Source organism: Schistocerca americana, chromosome 8 (genome assembly GCF_021461395.2).
Source record: "Schistocerca americana isolate TAMUIC-IGC-003095 chromosome 8, iqSchAmer2.1, whole genome shotgun sequence".
NCBI classification, from domain to species: Eukaryota; Metazoa; Arthropoda; class Insecta; order Orthoptera; family Acrididae; genus Schistocerca; species Schistocerca americana.
This window is the reverse complement of record NC_060126.1, coordinates 371991427-372009151: the sequence shown is the minus strand read 5'-3', so window position 1 is coordinate 372009151 and position 17725 is coordinate 371991427. Positions and strand designations below refer to the sequence as shown.

Sequence of the window (17725 nt, the reverse complement as noted above, 5' to 3'; positions counted from 1 at the left end):
ATTTCGACATTATAGTATATTATTCACCGTTTTCCGGAAGTGGCACCTCGGAATCGTTAATCGCACCCTCATATTATTTCGACCTACTCTGGTAGCTGAGTAAGCAAATTAATATATTGCCTTTCTGTGACAAAGCTCTTTGGATTCCCATCCCATAACACAACCCTTTGGCTCTAATAAAAGGCTGCATCAGTTTCCTCGGAACTTTATGCTTACAATTCGAGTTTCAACAGTACAGTATTAGTGAGTTACATATCGCAATAATATTTAGCTTACTATACCAAGCACTTGAACCATAAGGCTATTTGTTTTATTTCGAACTAACGGAATGGTAGGATACCATGCACAGGGTTCTTAAATGATACTAGTGAATTTATTATTCATTAAATTCCATGCTGTAGTTGTCGTTGTTGTTATTGCGGTTTCCAGTCCGAAGTCTGGTCTGATGATGCTGTCCACGCCACTCTGTCCTGTGCAAGCCCCTTCATTCTGCATCATTACTCCAGCCTACATCTATTTGAACCTGCATGCTGTACTTAAGCTTTGGTATCCCTCTACAATTTTTACCCTCCACACTTTCTTCCGTTACCAAACTGGCGATTCCTTGTGCCACACATTTCCTTTTTCTCAATTCGATTCAGTACCTCCTGACTGGTTAGCTGATCAACCCGTCTAATCAATAGGGATACTGCACAAATGCTGCATTGGTCACTAAACAAGAAGCCACCACTTATAAACCAATGACTTTATTTGATGTGTTTAGGATAGGATACATCCTCATATTGTCCTGAACGTCTTTGTGATCAGACATAAAAAGACAGTACGTAACAAACGAAGCTGTCATGGCAGACTGAGATTGCCCAAGGATGTGTTCCACCCGAAACACCTGTTTATCAGCTGGTGGCTTCTTGTTTAGTGACCACTACAGCAGCGGTGCAGTACTCCTATTGATTTTCAATGAGGTCGCATTCTTCCTGTGTGACTTTATGAAACAATTACAAGTAACCCACCTAATTTTCAATATTCTTCTACAGCACCACATTTCGAAACCTTCTACCCTCCTCTTGTCTCAACTTATTACCGTCCACGAACTTCCGCACTACTCTAAACTCCATACAAACTATTAAATTTGTTTTCGATGTTAACGAATCTCACTTTCTTCAGAAATTCTTTTGTTGTTGCCACCACCTTGCGTTTTATATCATCTCTCCTCCGGCTGTCATTGGTTATTTTGCTGCCAAAATAGCAAAATTCATCCACTACTTTCAATATCTCCTCTGCTACCCTAATTCCCTGTGCATCACTTGATTTAATCTGACTACGTCCCAATCCCCTTGTTTCACTCTTGTTGTCATTCGTCTTGGCTCTAAGCACTATGGGACTTAACATCTGAGATCATCAGTCCCCTAGACTTAGAACTAGTTAAACCTAACTAACCTAAGGACATCACACACATTCATGCCCGAGGAAGGATTCGAACCTGCGACCTAGCAGCAGAGCGGTTCCGGACTGAAGCGCCTAGAACCGCTCGGCCACACCGGCCGGCTGTTATTCGTCTTATAACACATTTTCAGGAAACTATCCACTCTGCTCAACTGCTTTTCCAAGGCCTTTGGCGACTCTAACAGAATTACAATATCATCAGTAAGCCAAAACGGTTTTTGCGCTTCTCACTGAACTTTAGTTCCCTTCCCAAATTTCACCTTGATTTTCTTTATTGCTTGCTCAACTTGCAGGCTGAATAACATCAGGAAAAGGCTGCAACCCTGTGTCACTCACGTCTGAATTACTGCTTCCCTTTCATGTTCTTCGACTCATATAACTGCAGTCTGGTTTCTGTACAAGTCCAAAATCAAGTACATAACAAAAATATTAATTATAATTACATTAACAGATCCCGCAGGCCACGCAATTCCATTTAGCCATCGTCTCCTCTGCCATGGAGCGTCAGATGAATGCGTCATTGGGTAGCATGAGGTCACCACTTTTCTCTTCGGGTTTTTGCCGTTTTCCAGTCCTTGGAGCAACTACTTATCAGCCAAGTAGCTTCTCAATTGGCTGAGGGCACCCGGCCCCTATTCCTCCCACTAAGGAAAAATACTGCGTAGCACCAGGAATTTAACCTGGGTCCTCCACTTGGCAGGCCGATACCCTGACCATTTACTTACAGAAACAGTCCATTACATAACGTAATAGTACAGTTTACTTGGTATTAGTGGCACCAACCCCAATGAATTTAAAAGACAAGAGAAAAACATGTCATAAATAATACTCAAAATTAGTGACAAGGAAAGGTCCCCAGTGGCGCGATAGACTTTTCGAAAGTAAACATAGGTGATGTAGGTTAAGATCCCAGATAACGCATCCTGCAGCCATCCGCCCTGGTGGGCCCTCATTAACGAGCAACTGACGAAAAGGTTTCGGAATTTTGCGTGATGCTAAATAATGTTAAAAAAGTCGCTTTGTAATAGTCTGTTTGCGAGGTGTAATGGATATGGGAAGGGCTTCATATATGAGAGACAATGGGTGCGAATCTTGCCAGGTGCAGGAAATTTTTTTGTTTTTAAATCTCTATCGTTGACTTTGATCATTATTTCCATTCAATTAACTGGTTCAAATGTATTTTTTATTTCTATTCCTTTGCCACATTATCTTAACGACTGTACGAACTTTTAAAATTTTTTTGTTTATTTCATTCTCTTTCCAGTAGTAATTTTTGTGAATATGAATTTAATTGTATTTTTCATTATAATATTCAATCATTTGAAAATTCCGGTCTATAAGTTAAAAAACAAAAGACGAAATAATTTATTTATACTGACTGTGCACTGGCGTGAAAAATGTATTTTTCGTTACCAGAAGTGCAATTGTTTTTGCATGGTAATCGTCATACAAACATTTCAAACATCACTTAGATATCTACTGCACTATGGACAATATATCGGAGATAAAGATCTGAATGAAAGAAGGATTTATAAGTATAAAGAAATTCAAACAAAATGAGAAATATGTATAATGAACGCAGTAATGTGGACGAAAAAACAAGGTTATAAAACAATAGAAATTAAATCGAAGTTAATACATAAAATTAATTGAAAAACATAAACACAGATTTCGGTTGGAAAACGATTGATAGGAAGAGAAATGGGAGCAAATAAAGAAGTTGATATTATGTTTAAAATTATGTAACAAAGGAATGGAAATAAAAAATAACATTTAAATCAATTAACTGAATAAAAATAATGATCAAAGACGTTTCGATAAGGATCTGAAAATAAAAAGAATTTATCCACCTGTCGAGGTACGAGCCCACAACACATGCCTGTGACGCTATAATCGTATCAATGGCACTACACGGCCCGAATGTTTAATCTAACCTTTTAACGTTACTGACTGTCACATAAAACTCCGAAATTTTTTTCATCAGTTACTTGGAAATGCGGGCCCACCAGGGTGAATAGCTGCAGTGTGTGATACACACACCCAAATAACTGTACACATGGTTTAAAAACGTCGATCGCATCGCTGGGAACATCGCCTTGTGAGAGAAAATAATGAAGATCGCCGAGTAGATACAATTTCGTAAACATATTTACCTGTGTAAATTGAGTCATAGTATGGGGCATTAGCAAGATAAGATTTAGTATGAGAAGAAGACAGTAGCGAGTATACAGCAGACGTACAGGTCGCATTGCTGTATAGTAGCTATGCTGAACTCAAATATTACATATTATATCTTCTTACGAACCCTCCAAGGAACGCCACACGCCGTGTCGAGAATGTGGGCGGCAGTGCAGGGCTGTAAACGGAGGATGAGTAGAGAATATTAAATCAGGTGACATATTCGCGACCTTCTCATGACGAGTAAACTGTTGTTGTATCTATAATTTGGATATCAGTTCTATTTAGAATACCCAAAAATTCAACCGTGGATTAAAGCATTACGGTAATCACAGAAAGTAAAGAGACCTTTAACGATGATTTCGGGCATACAGACGAACGAAAATATGTAAACGGATTCCGGCTGCCGTCATTTTGAGAGCAATTAATTATTTTTCCAGTATGTTTGAGGTCGTTAAAAATTTTCAAGTTTAAATAGAGAGTCTTCTTAGTTTTGAGATGCACACGAATACAGAAGAGCCCTCCGTTCCGACGGCTGAGGCAGCGCCAGGTTAGGAAATTTCTGGGGCAAAAAGGAAACGGCCGGTTCTATGGTCCAGCAGGAGAGCTAGCATCTTGACCACCCAGCAAGCTGGCACCAGAACTATTTTTTTCAGATGTAGGCACAATAGTGTGAAGTGCCTGGCAGCTAACAAAACCCCTGACCGCCGCTGCAACAGCGCATTTTGCAACATCTTTTTGGAAGGACCACCGCCTGTTGTCTCGCTCGCGACCTTCATCATGGCAATAAGCACGCAGCAACATGCTACAGTAAAAATTATCCGTTCGTTGCTTTGGATAGAATTTAGTAATGAAGCTCGGGTGCGATCGCCGTTTCGGTCGTTAGGCGATCGCGAATATTTAGCAGTACAACGAAAGAAGAGCAGCGCCAGCCTTGCGGTAAGATACATCGAGGTCTGACACCCCCTTTTGTCGCCTAAACCTAGTACTCATGGTTCAGCATTCTCTCTCTGATGTATTCTCAGTCAACCTTCTGTAGCTCTAGTTCAGGCCTCAAAAAAATGTGTGTGAAATCTTATGGGACTTAGCTGCTAAGGTCATCAGTCCCTAAGCTTACACACTACTTAACCTAAAGTATCCTAAGGACAAACACACACACCCATGCCCGAGGGAGTACTCGAACCTCCGCCGGGACCAGCCGCACAGTCCATGACAGCAGTGCCCTAGACCGCTCGTCTAATCCCGCGCGGCTTCAGGCCTCATTCCATACCTCAATTTTTGAACGTGTTTAAGTCAGTCGAGGCTCCCCTCAGTTAAGAGTACCGTTAAGATACCTTGTGGTATCATAGATCAATACCACCGTCACCGGCGTCTCACTGTTGGCAGTGGAAACGAACGTTCCTCACAGAAGCCGATAGCAGTCGCGCAGGTACTTGGCGAATCCAATGACGGCGCGCCCACTGAGCCCCACCTTCAGTGACTCCAACTACGAGCGCCCTCTGCTGCCGCGATATAGGCTGGCCGGCGGCAGCTACTGTCTCAGCCACATCTTCGCCAGTCTTCAGGCTTAGATTATATCAGCACTTGTTCCATAGATCATGAATACGACACTTTGCAATGATGTGGAACGTGTCAGGTTAATAAAAGGTGTCTGTACAAGATATTACATTACACAAAATATTACACGACACTTAATATTTTTTTTTGTGAGGTTGTTGAAATTACCCACTTACTATATCCAAAAACTCATCTAATGAGTAGAAGGAGTTGCCATTAAGATTTCTTAAAATCTCCTTTTAAATGCTATTTGGCTATGTGTCAGACTTTTGATGCTATTAGGTAAGTGACCAAAGACTTTTGTGGCAGCATAATTCACCCCCTTCTGAGCCAAAGTTAGATTTAAGGTTGAGTAGTGAAGATCATCCTTTCTCCTAGTGTTGTAGCCATGTACACTACTATTAGCTTCAACTGCTATCGGAGCCTCACAATACATGACGCTCTTTGCTTCTTGTAATACCTGGCCGTTATTGGTCTACATCTACATGGATACTCTGCAAATCGCATTTAAGTGCCTGGCAATTCTCTATTATTTCAATCTCGTATAGGGCACGGAAAGAACGAACACATATATCTTTCCGTACGAGCTTTGATTTCCCTTACTTTATCATGGAGATCGTTTCTCCCTATGCAGGTCGGCGTCAACAAAATATTTTCACATTCGAAGTAGAAAGCTGGTGATTGGAATTTCGTGAGAAGATTGCTCCGCAACGAAAAACGCCTTTGTTTTAATTATGTCCATTCGAAATCCTGTATCATTACAGTGACACACCCCTATTTCGCGACAATACAAAACGTGCTGCCCTTCTTTGAAGTTTTTCGATGCACTCCGTCAACTCTATCTGGCAAGGATCCCACACTGCACAGCAGTATTCTAAAAGAGGACAAACAAGCGTAGTGTAGGCAGTTTCTTTAGTAGATCTGTTACATTTCTTAAGTACCTTGTCGATAAAACGCAGTGTTTGGTTAGCATTCCTCAAAACATTTTCTATGTATTCCTTCCAATTTAAGTTGTTCGTAATTGTAATTCCTAGGTATTTAGTTGAATTTACGGTCTTTAGATTTGACTGATTTATCGTGTAACCGAAGTTTAACGGATTCCTTTTAGCACTCATGTGGATGACCTCGCACTTTTCGTTATTAAGACTCAATTGACAATTTTCGTACCATACAGATATGTTTTCTAAATTGTTTTGCAATTTCTTTTGATCTTCTGATGACTTTACTAGACGATAAAAGACAGCATCATCTGCAAACAACCCAACAGGGCTGCTCAGATTGTCTCCCAAATCATTTATATACATACGAAACAGCAAAGGGCCTGTAACATTACCCTGGGGAACGCAAGAAATCACTTCTGTTTTACTCGAAGACTTTCCATCAATTACTACGAGTTGTAACCTCTCTGACAGGAAATCACGAATCCAGGCACATAACTGAGACAATATTCCATAAGCACACAATTTCACTACAAGCCGTTTGTATAGTACAGTGTCGAATGCCCTCTGGAAATCTAGAAATACGAAATCAATTTGGAATCCCTTGTCAATAGCACTCAACATTTCATGTGAGTAAAGAGTTAGTTGTGTTTCACAAAACCCGGGTTGACTGTGTATCAATAGATCGTTCTCTCCAAGGTAGTTCATAATGTGCGAACACAATGTGAGAGGTGGCAGAAGCCCCCTCTCATATTTCTATCTTAGTCTGAGTAATTCGATCTTCCTCTCTAATTGCGTGCGGTGAGAAGTCGCTATTCCTTCACACACGGACTTCACACGCAGCGTCTCTCGTCACCCGGGTGGTCCGGTGACAGGCAGGCACTGCTGATCTTGACAGGGTTAAGCCGACGGGTGTGAGGGAGTCGAGTGAATGCTTTCCAGACGCCGACATTGTCAAAAGACACGCCCACAGGGGCCTGTAGGAGCGGCTTGGATAGAGATTCCGTTACTTCGCAGAAACTTAGCGAAAACACTTTATGGTGGGCTACCAACGAGGCGTGGGAATGACTTGTGTTCCCAGGCAGTTCCCGCGTTTTCTGCAAAATTGTAACTATGATTGGCTTGCTCAGGGCATAGCTCCGTGACGTAGCAAAATCGGCGCAGAAATTGGCGCCACGAATCTCCATTGGTGGAATGGTAGTGCTTTGGCAATAGAGTGGAATTTTCCTCCGGTTTTTGAGTTTCTGATTGGAACGTTTAACCACGGCCACTGTCGTGGGGGCGGGAATGTTCTGTGTTCGGTTTGTACGGGTGCTCTTGTGGGAGTCGGCTCTCGCCTTTCGGTCGGAGTAGGTTACAAGACGGAGCTCTCGCTGCTCTGGACAGCCTGCCTTCCATTGGCTGTCTAATATACTTTTATTTGATTGTAACTGTTTAACGAAGTTGCTGAAGTTTCGACTTCAACGTAACTTTCCGAGTACAGTTGGCAATTGAGCGTTCTGCAGACAAGCGGCCTATGTTCTGTCTTGGGCAGTTTTGGCTTAAGTTGACTGTATCGGAGTTACTGTGTGACTTTGCTTGTTAAAATCAATCACTGTACCGTCAGTGATTGTGTGGCGAGCCTTCTTCGTCTCCCTCAGAGGCGCATTTGTATTGATAGGAAGTCTTTAGTCTGGAACAACCAGACCAGGACAATTTGTTTTGGGCTATACTCGCGACATTATCATCACCACGACGGGACGTCGAAGCAACCAGCCATCGCTTCTGGTACGCCAGATCGTGTCCTTGCAGTTAAGAAGACAGCTTGGTAATGTATGTCCACAGCACCGGCAGATTAGGGAATTTGCACTGTGCTAATCAGAGCTCAGCAGAGCGCGCCTGTTCGTCTTTTCCTAACATTGTTCTGTCTTGGGTGTTCATTGTCTGAATTCTCACTACTGTAGCAGCAATTAATGTTGGGTTGGTTGTGTGTTTCTCTTAACATCTGAGTTGCAAGGGATTGGCTCCACATACCACTTCGGCATAAATGTCACAATCTAGCTTATGGGCAACTTCACCTTCACAGCATTTATTTGAGTATCCAATTTGATCCATTTTGATGTACTGTAAATGTTTCATGTGTTTTGTTGATGATTTTGAGTTTAGTCATAATAAATGAAATTATTATTTTGGACAGAACTTTCATTCTGTTAATCGGTAGAGCAACCCTTTCATTTCTCACTACGTTACTGAAACTTTCCTTTATCTAATTAATGTCTATCAAATTAAATTATTGCAGGTGTCAAACTCTTTTCTACTCCACTTGCAGGGTCGATTACAGTCAGTTCGCGTTTCTTCTTAATCCATGTGCAACAGCAAAAGTAGGAGTTAGAAAAGGGGGTGGGGCTTAGAGCATCATTTCCATATGAAGATTCGAGAAGAATTTAGTGTTAAATACACTGCTAGCCCCGGCACCTCGCATAAAATGGCGACCCTTAGCCTCGGATCTTTCCTGTGAATCACTGATAAGCAAACAGTATTCTTAGTAGGAACATTCAATTTTTTTTCTCTATTTTTTTAATGATTAATACCCAACTTCTTTTTCTTGTAGTTCCATGATTAGTTTTAAGTAGCGGCGCATGATTACTGTTTTTGTTTTCAGCGTATATATTTGTTTGTTTGTTCATTGTTTTATGTGTTTCTTATGATGTGGTGTCCGTACCACATCACACTTTGTCGAGTTTGTGTGCAGTTTCTGTACCACAACAAATTGTGCACTTAATTACAGCGTTGGAACGGCGTTGTTGAAATTTTATATTTATGTGGAAAATATATGGAGTAGATTATTTTTATTGTGCATTTTAGATAAAATTGTTTTTCATGAATGATCACGAGAAGTAAGGCACGACTATTATCGAGCGAAGCTAAAACAAAATAGGATAGCATAATGGATAAGGGGCAGTTGACTGACGGGGATAGGTTCGGAGATGAGATGGGCACATTTTTAGCAGGACAAGACGACAAAGGTCATTGATGAGGAAGGTGATTTGGACGCGATCTTAGAGCAACGTCGCGGCCGTGATTATGGTAGTGAGGTATAGGATGAAACAGAGACAGGCACACAGGTCGAGACGGTAGCAGAAGTTTATAATCAAACGAACGAGAGCAGACAGGGGCCAGCTCGGTCACGTCAGAGCTCTAGCACCCAGGTCTCAGGAAGAAGCTGACGAACAGCGTAAGAAGGACACTGAGGCAATAATTTCGCATATAGGGGAGATTCGTGGGGAATTACTAACAATAAAGAAAGAATGTGGGGAAGTAAAACAAATGTCAATGGTAGCACAAAAAGTAGCAGGCCTCGCCAAAACGGCAGCAACAGGGGCAATAAGAATCGCAAAAGCAACTTCTCAACTCGCAGGACGCTTGCGACGTGCGACACAAGGCCACTCAAAATCCCTAGCGTTCTTAAAAACTCAAGGTAATATCGCGGTTACGAACATCACGAAACGAATGAAAGAAGTAGAGTGTCGGCTAGCAAAACTAGAGCGAAACGGGCACACGAGCACTGCGCGTTCGGATACCAATGATGGAGTACGCAGGATTGTGTCTCCGAGGAAAAGCCCGCCGTGCTCTAGTCCAGTGACAGCGTGCGGAACGAACAACGCACACGCAGAAACAGCGAGTAATAGCTCCAATAATTGCAGCCCACTTAGAAGAGTGAATGCTGAATGCCACTTCCACTGTGATACAGACGTAGCACATCACAGTTATCAGCAAGATAGATCAGGACACTCAGCAGACGTGCAAGTATCGGAAACGAGTGACAACACCAGTGCGAGGATCGGAGAGGATTTTGATCAGAATCACTTCCTGTCGATACTAAAATTCCAGAAGTTCGAAGATAATGGAGGGTCGATGCATCCGAAGAGCTGGGTGATGCAGTTTACAAATTCATTACCGTCGTCATGACCAACCCAGGCAAAATTAGAATTCATGTGTGGACACATCGAAGGCCAAGCCGCGGAAAAGATGCGGGCTGTGGCAGCGACGTGTTGGACTTATCAGGAATTTGTTGGTGCTTTCCTGCGGACCTACTGGCCAAAGGAAACGCAAGACAGGATTAAAGAGGAATTAATATTTTGTCCTGAACTGAAAGTGTCCGGGCATAGGAGCGCAACCAAATTTTTTGATGATTTACTCAAGAAGAATCAGTTTTTAGATAGTCCATATAGCAACGGAGAAATCATAAAATTTTGCTTTTCCAAATTGCCAGTTAGGTATCAACAGACACTTGTCGGGAAGTATGGATCTGACATCGAAGCATTCAAGAGTCTATTGCGCGAACTCGAAGTAGTCTTTGATAAACAAGACGCAAAGGACAGGAAGAAGGCACAAAGTGACAAATTCCACGGGCCAGCAAGGAAAGACGACAACAGATCGCATAATCGCACTGGTCAGTTAGGAAACCAGGGTTACGGAAATCAAGGTTACGCTATTCAAGGTTATGGAAACCAGAGACACGGAAACCAGAACGCCAGGGAACAGGGTCAATCTAGACAAGGAGTCTGGGACAGGAGGAATGACGAACGGCAAAGCGACTGTAATTGGAGAAAGCGAAACCAAGGACAACAGGAGAACCAGGATATTGAAATTAGATCTGCAAATTCTAATGCACGTCTGAGGAGGGGGAGTCTGACAAGGGATTGGCGCTAGTCCATAGGACTCCACCACATCTCTCACACAAAGAAGTTCGTGGAATAATAGTAGTTTAAGTGGTGTACATAGTAGAATAGGCAAATATATGAACCTTTCTTCGGGGAACAATAATCGTTGCATTAATAGATGAAGATTGTTATAGTATTAACACGCTGCGTTTTCTCGCATAAGAATTTACTGCTGCTAACTTTTTGTTTTGTTTATGTTCGCGACTTGCAATGTCTATGGAGTAGGAGACACTACCTTTCCATGAGCAATGTTTTTGTCCTTTCCTGTCTGGTGTCCATGTTGAGGGATAATAATGAGTGAGGAGATATCGCACAAACGGGCGCATACAAGAACGTGCTCTTAGAAGCGTTCTGAGAAGTCGTGATACGCTCCATAGCGGCCACAACCAGTTCGTGAGACGTTCATACCAATGCTTGCAGGCACGCGTAAGTGCACTGCAAGATAGTGGTATATTGCGTGATTTCGAGGATGAATATGGGCAGTATAGTTTTTGCAGGGATGCGCCAGCATCGTTGTCTTGCAGGTCGGCGGTGAACCTGTGAGCGTTTGACTCCAATGGTGCCCTAGGCGGTAGAAATGCGGGCATAAAGCCTACCATGCCAATGTGCTGGTTGGGGATTTAGCGTGTTGCTCGTGACTGTCACAGATGAATAACCAAGGAATTATACTTGGACATTCGTGACATACTGTGTAGCTGGTGTGTGGCGGGCGACGGAATCCTCAACAGGAACCCAGTCTCTGGAGTTTCAGTGAGGCGTAATGAGAACTCGGAGGCCATGTTGTACCGCGCGCACATCACTGTCGTCAATAGCGGCGAGCAGCGAGACATCTCAATCTAACAGGAATTATGTAAGAAAAAAAAAAAAAAAAAAAAAAAAAACCGGAGAGAGAGAGAGAGAGGGAGTACCATATACTAGGATAAGTTAAACTTTAGGATTTAACAATAACTAGATCCTTAATATTGTGGGGGTTTTCTACCACAAGTGTTTGGCGCGCGCCTGTTGGGATGCTATTTTTCAGGTCACCAAACCACAGACCCGAGTTGGAGGGACGACGGGCGAACAAAAGTAGAATAGTTGCATGTTCTTTATAGCACAGTAAAACTTCGACTGGCATAATAACATAATTTATTCAAAAGACATAGAATGTAGATCGTTGGCAAATGGTAGTTAATTCTTGAGCATGTCTACTGTCGCTCTATATAAGTAATAGTAATATTAGTGCAGGCCCGCACATTTAGTTGTTCATCCAATATAGCGTCACACACCATGTACAGTAGTGAGATTGGTCTCTACACAAATATCAAGATACACTCCTGGAAATGGAAAAAAGAACACATTGACACCGGTGTGTCAGACCCACCATACTTGCTCCGGACACTGCGAGAGGGCTGTACAAGCAATGATCACACGTACGGCACAGCGGACACACCAGGAACCGCGGTGTTGGCCGTCGAATGGCGCTAGCTGCGCAACATTTGTGCACCGCCGCCGTCAGTGTCAGCCAGTTTGCCGTGGCATACGGAGCTCCATCGCAGTCTTTAACACTGGTAGCATGCCGCGACAGCGTGGACGTGAACCGTATGTGCAGTTGACGGACTTTGAGCGAGGGCGTATAGTGGGCATGCGGGAGGCCGGGTGGACGTACCGCCGAATTGCTCAACACGGGGGGCGTGAGGTCTCCACAGTACATCGATGTTGTCGCCAGTGGTCGGCGGAAGGTGCACGTGCCCGTCGACCTGGGACCGGACCGCAGCGACGCACGGATGCACGCCAAGACCGTAGGATCCTACGCAGTGCCGTAGGGGACCGCACCGCCACTTCCCACCAAATTAGGGACACTGTTGCTCCTGGGGTATCGGCGAGGACCATTCGCAACCGTCTCCATGAAGCTGGGCTACGGTCCCGCACACCGTTAGGCCGTCTTCCGCTCACGCCCCAACATCGTGCAGCCCGCCTCCAGTGGTGTCGCGACAGGCGTGAATGGAGGGACGAATGGAGACGTGTCGTCTTCAGCGATGAGAGTCGCTTCTGCCTTGGTGCCAATGATGGTCGTATGCGTGTTTGGCGCCGTGCAGGTGAGCGCCACAATCAGGACTGCATACGACCGAGGCACACAGGGCCAACACCCGGCATCATGGTGTGGGGAGCGATCTCCTACACTGGCCGTACACCACTGGTGATCGTCGAGCGGACACTGAATAGTGCACGGTACATCCAAACCGTCATCGAACCCATCGTTCTACCATTCCTAGACCGGCAAGGGAACTTGCTGTTCCAACAGGACAATGCACGTCCGCATGTATCCCGTGCCACCCAACGTGCTCTAGAAGGTGTAAGTCAACTACCCTGGCCAGCAAGATATCCGGATCTGTCCCCCATTGAGCATGTTTGGGACTGGATGAAGCGTCGTCTCACGCGGTCTGCACGTCCAGCACGAACGCTGGTCCAACTGAGGCGCCAGGTGGAAATGGCATGGCAAGCCGTTCCACAGGACTACATCCAGCATCTCTACGATCGTCTCCATGGGAGAATAGCAGCCTGCATTGCTGCGAAAGGTGGATATACACTGTACTAGTGCCGACATTGTGCATGCTCTGTTGGCTGTGTCTATGTGCCTGTGGTTCTGTCAGTGTGATCATGTGATGTATCTGACCCCAGGAATGCGTCAATAAAGTTTCCCCTTTCTGGGACAATGAATTCATGGTGTTCTAATTTCAATTTCCAGGAGTGTAGATTATTTCCATGTCTAGATTAGATATACCAAGATTTTGTTATAATGATAGCCATAGATTGATAACTATAAAATTAAAATAATAGTGTCTGAAATGACAGACCATCAATGTATCGTTATGTAAATTCATTAATGCACAGAAGGTCATGGGAAAAAGTTAGGCATAAGATTTTTGTCAGAACTGTGCAGATGGCTGGAATCGTGGCAATGCAGAGGCTGGCCGGAGCAAAAAAAACAAGAGGTCATCGGCTACCTGCAAGAAGGGGAGAGTCAGCGCGCCACCTGACGAGAAGGGTGCGGCAGCGTCCGGTCCTAGAAGCTGACAGTCACCGGGCCGTATACCTGAGGGATTAGGCGGCAGACAGCCCTCGCCGGGCCACAAGCGAAAGTGTGGCTGGCCGTTGACACTGACACACGACCAACACGCAACAGCCAGCTAGCTCTCCGGATGCGGCAGCCGTTTGGAGGGATTCCCTGCGGCAGACCACGTTGTCGTGAGTACACGAAGATCACATAAGGTGTCAGAACCTGCGCCTCATGTGCCTCAGGACAGAAAGGGACGCTATATACTCACCTGTTTGAGTTTTGACAACTCACTAGCATTGGCCGATCTGCATACACAAAGCAGTATCGTGCCACAAACTCTAACAAATGAATTGTCTCATTTCTAGCTTCTCCTCTCACGTAGAGAGCAGTTGTAGCAATCGTCGCTCCTAGTTCGATCCTGTCTGGATGACCTCACACACTTGTGGAGTCACTCCACGTGCCATCATTCCTCGTCGAACTGCAATATTGGGAAATGTAAAGTACTGTCCAGGGAGAGAAGAGACCTGGAATAGTGATGTATCCCAACTAGTAGACCTCAGAGACAATTAATCGATGTGAGGAGAGCCTATCACTATGTCTTCCTACCGTACTGCCGTGATCATATGCGTGGGTCTTGCTGCAATCCCAACAGCGAACTGCAGATTCTTCAGCACACCATATTGCTGTTGCAACAACGTAGCAACAACAGCCGATGTTTAGCCCTATGTGATGTCAGTACTGTGGCCCCATCCCAAAAGACCCCCTCCGATGCTCAAGACATGGAACTATGTGCATCAATGCATATGACTCAACATACCAACCCCCTCAGAGAAACTAACGAATTTGTGACGTGCTTCGAATATTTCTAACAATGTGATTTAGTGCCTCATTCTCAGCACAGTCGTGAACATCGTGCAATGTGCAAGCACAACTTGACACTCCATGAACCTTGTTTCTTTTCTTAAATTTCTTTCTCTAGTGTTGTTTTTGTAATGTATGTTATATCTTGTATGTGTTTGTCAATTTGTACTGTAATTCTTATGTAAGTGATAGAGTAGTGGGCACAAATTACAAATTACTGTATTGTTCTCTACACCATGTTTTTTTTGTATTCTGTATTTTTTTGTTGTGTGTATGCAAATAGTGTGCCTGAAGTCCCCATAAACTGAAGCAGATACCACCACTGTCATTGTGAATGGACCATCAGTTCATGGAACATTTTGTAAAGGTTATTCTTGCTGCAGGGAGACAGAATGAATCGGAGGTTGCAATTAGATTCTGAAAGCTCACAAAGAGATTGTTAACTAAAATATTATCATGTGTGATTGAGTTCAGGTTAGTTTAATGATTGAAATTGTTGTAACATCTTGGGCATTTAATTGCGGAGCACTTCAACTCTGATTGTAAAGAATAAACTGCTCCATATTTGGCTCAGGTGCCCGGGCCATATTTAGAGTGTGAATGTCTGTGTGAATCGGTGTTGGGAAGGGGCTCCCTGGGTATGGATGTGTGATGTGAGTGTGGACTCACTACCATGCTCCTAAGTGAGCCAACCGCTCACCAATTACAATCTAAACTGGCATAGGGGCTATGAGAGGTGGCAGAAGCCCCCTCTCATATTTCTATCTTAGTCTGAGTAATTCGATCTTCCTCTCTAATTGCAAGCGGTGAAAAGTCGCTATTCCTTCACACGCGGACTTCCCACGCAGCGTCTCTCATCACCCGGATGGTCTGGTGACAGGCGGGCACTGATGATCTTGAAAGGGTTAAGCCGACGGGTGTGAGGGAGTCGAGTGAATGCTTTCCAGACGCCGACATTGTCAAAAGACACGCCCGCAGGGGCCTGAAAGAGCGGCTGGGCTACAGATTCTGTTACTTCGCAGAAACTTAGCGAAAACACTTTATGGCGGGCTACCAGCGAGGCGTGGGAATGACTTGTGTTCCCGGGCAGTTCCCGCGTTTTCTGCAAAATTGTAACTGTGATTGGGTTGCTCAGGGCATAGCTCCGCGAGGTAGCAAAATCGGCGCAGAAATTGGCGCCAAGAATCTTCATTGGTGGAATGGTAGTGCTTCGGCAATAGAGTGGAATTTTCCTCCGGTTTTGGAGTTTCTGATTGGAACGTTTAACCACAGCCACTGTCGTGGGGGCAGGAATGTTCTGTGTTCGGTTTGTATGGGTGCTCTTGTGGGAGCCAGCTCTCGCCTTTCGGTCAGAGTAGGTTACAAGACGGAGCTCTCGCTGCTCTGGACAGCCTGCCTTCCGTTGGCTGTCTAATATACTTTTATTTGATTGTAACTGTTTAACGAAGTTGCTGAAGTTTCGACTTCAATGTAACTTTCCGAGTACAGTTGGCAATTGAGCGTTCTGCAGACAAGCGGCCTATGTCCTGTCTTGGGCAGTTTTGGCTAAAGTTGACTGTATCGGAGTTATTGTGTGACTTCGCTTGTTAAAATCAATCACTGTACCATCAGTGATTGTGTGGCGAGCCTTCTTCATCTCCCTCAGAGGCGCATTTGTATTGATAGGAAGTCTTTAGTCTGGAACAACCAGACCAGGACAATTTGTTTTGGGCTATACTCGCGACATTATCATCACCACGACGGGATGTCGAAGCAACCAGCCATCGCTTCTGGTACACCAGATTGTGTCCTTGCAGTTAAGAAGACAGCTTGGTAATGTATGTCCGCAGCACCGGCAGATCAGGGAATTTGCACTGTGATAATCAGAGCTCAGCAGAGCGCGCCTGTTCGTCTTTTTCTAACTTTGTTCTGTCTTGGGTGTTCATTGTCTGAGTTCTCAATACTGTAGCAGCAATTAATGTTGGGTTGGTTGTGTGTTTCTCTTAAGATTTGAGTTGCAAGGGATTGGCTCCACATACCACTTCGTCATAAATGTCACAATCTAGTTTATGGACAACTTCACCTTCACAGCATTTATTTGAGTATCCAATTTGATGTATTGTAAATGTTTCATGTGTTCTGTTGATGATTTTGAGTTTAGTCATAGTAAATGAAATTGTTATTTTGGACAGAACTTTCATTCTGTTAATCGGTAGAGCAACCCTTTCATTTCTCACTACATTACTGAAACTTTCCTTTATTTAATTAATGTCTATCAAAATAATTATTGCAGGGGCCAAACTCTTTTCTACTCCACTTGCGTGGTCGATTACAGTCAGTTCGCGTTTCTTCTTAATCCATGTGCAACAGCAAAAGTAGGAGTTAGAAAAGGGGGGGGGGGCGTAGAGCATCATTTCAATATGAAGATTCGAGAAGAATTTAGTGTTAAATACACTGCTAGCCCCGGCATCTCGCAAATGTTCCAAAATCCTGCTGCATATCGACGTCAGCGATATGGGCCTGTGACTTAGTGGATTACTCCTACTGCATTTCTTTAATAGTGGTGTGACCTGTGCAACATTCCAATCTTTGGGAATGGATTTTTCGTGGAGCGAACGGTTGTATATGATTGTTAAGCATGGAGCTGTTGCACCAGCATACTCTGAAAGGAACCTAATTGGTATACACTCTGGACCAGAAGACTCGCTTTATTAACTGATTTAAGTTGCTTCATTACTCCGAGGACATTTACTTCTACGTTACTCATGTTGACAGCAGTTCTTGATCCGAATTCTGGAATATTTACTTCGTCTCCCTTTGTGAAGGCATTTCGGAAGGTTTTGTTTAGTAACTCTGCTTTGGCAGCACTGTCTTCGATAGTATCTCGCGGAGAGAAGGCACTGATTGTTTCTTGCCGCTAACATACTTCACATACAGCAACAGTAAAGTTGTGTAACTGGGACTATTTTCCTTGGTATCGGATCGGACCGTTAGTTTTGGTGGACGCCAGATTGTATACAGGTGCT

General features: G+C 44.1%; 1 protein-coding gene across 1 annotated transcript in view; it reads right to left on the bottom strand.

Moving 5' to 3' along the window:
• The window catches only part of LOC124545859 (probable tubulin polyglutamylase TTLL2), a 433526-nt gene that overhangs the window by 388868 nt on the left and 26933 nt on the right, over positions 1 to 17725 (bottom strand). The gene's annotated exons all lie outside the window — the stretch shown is intronic.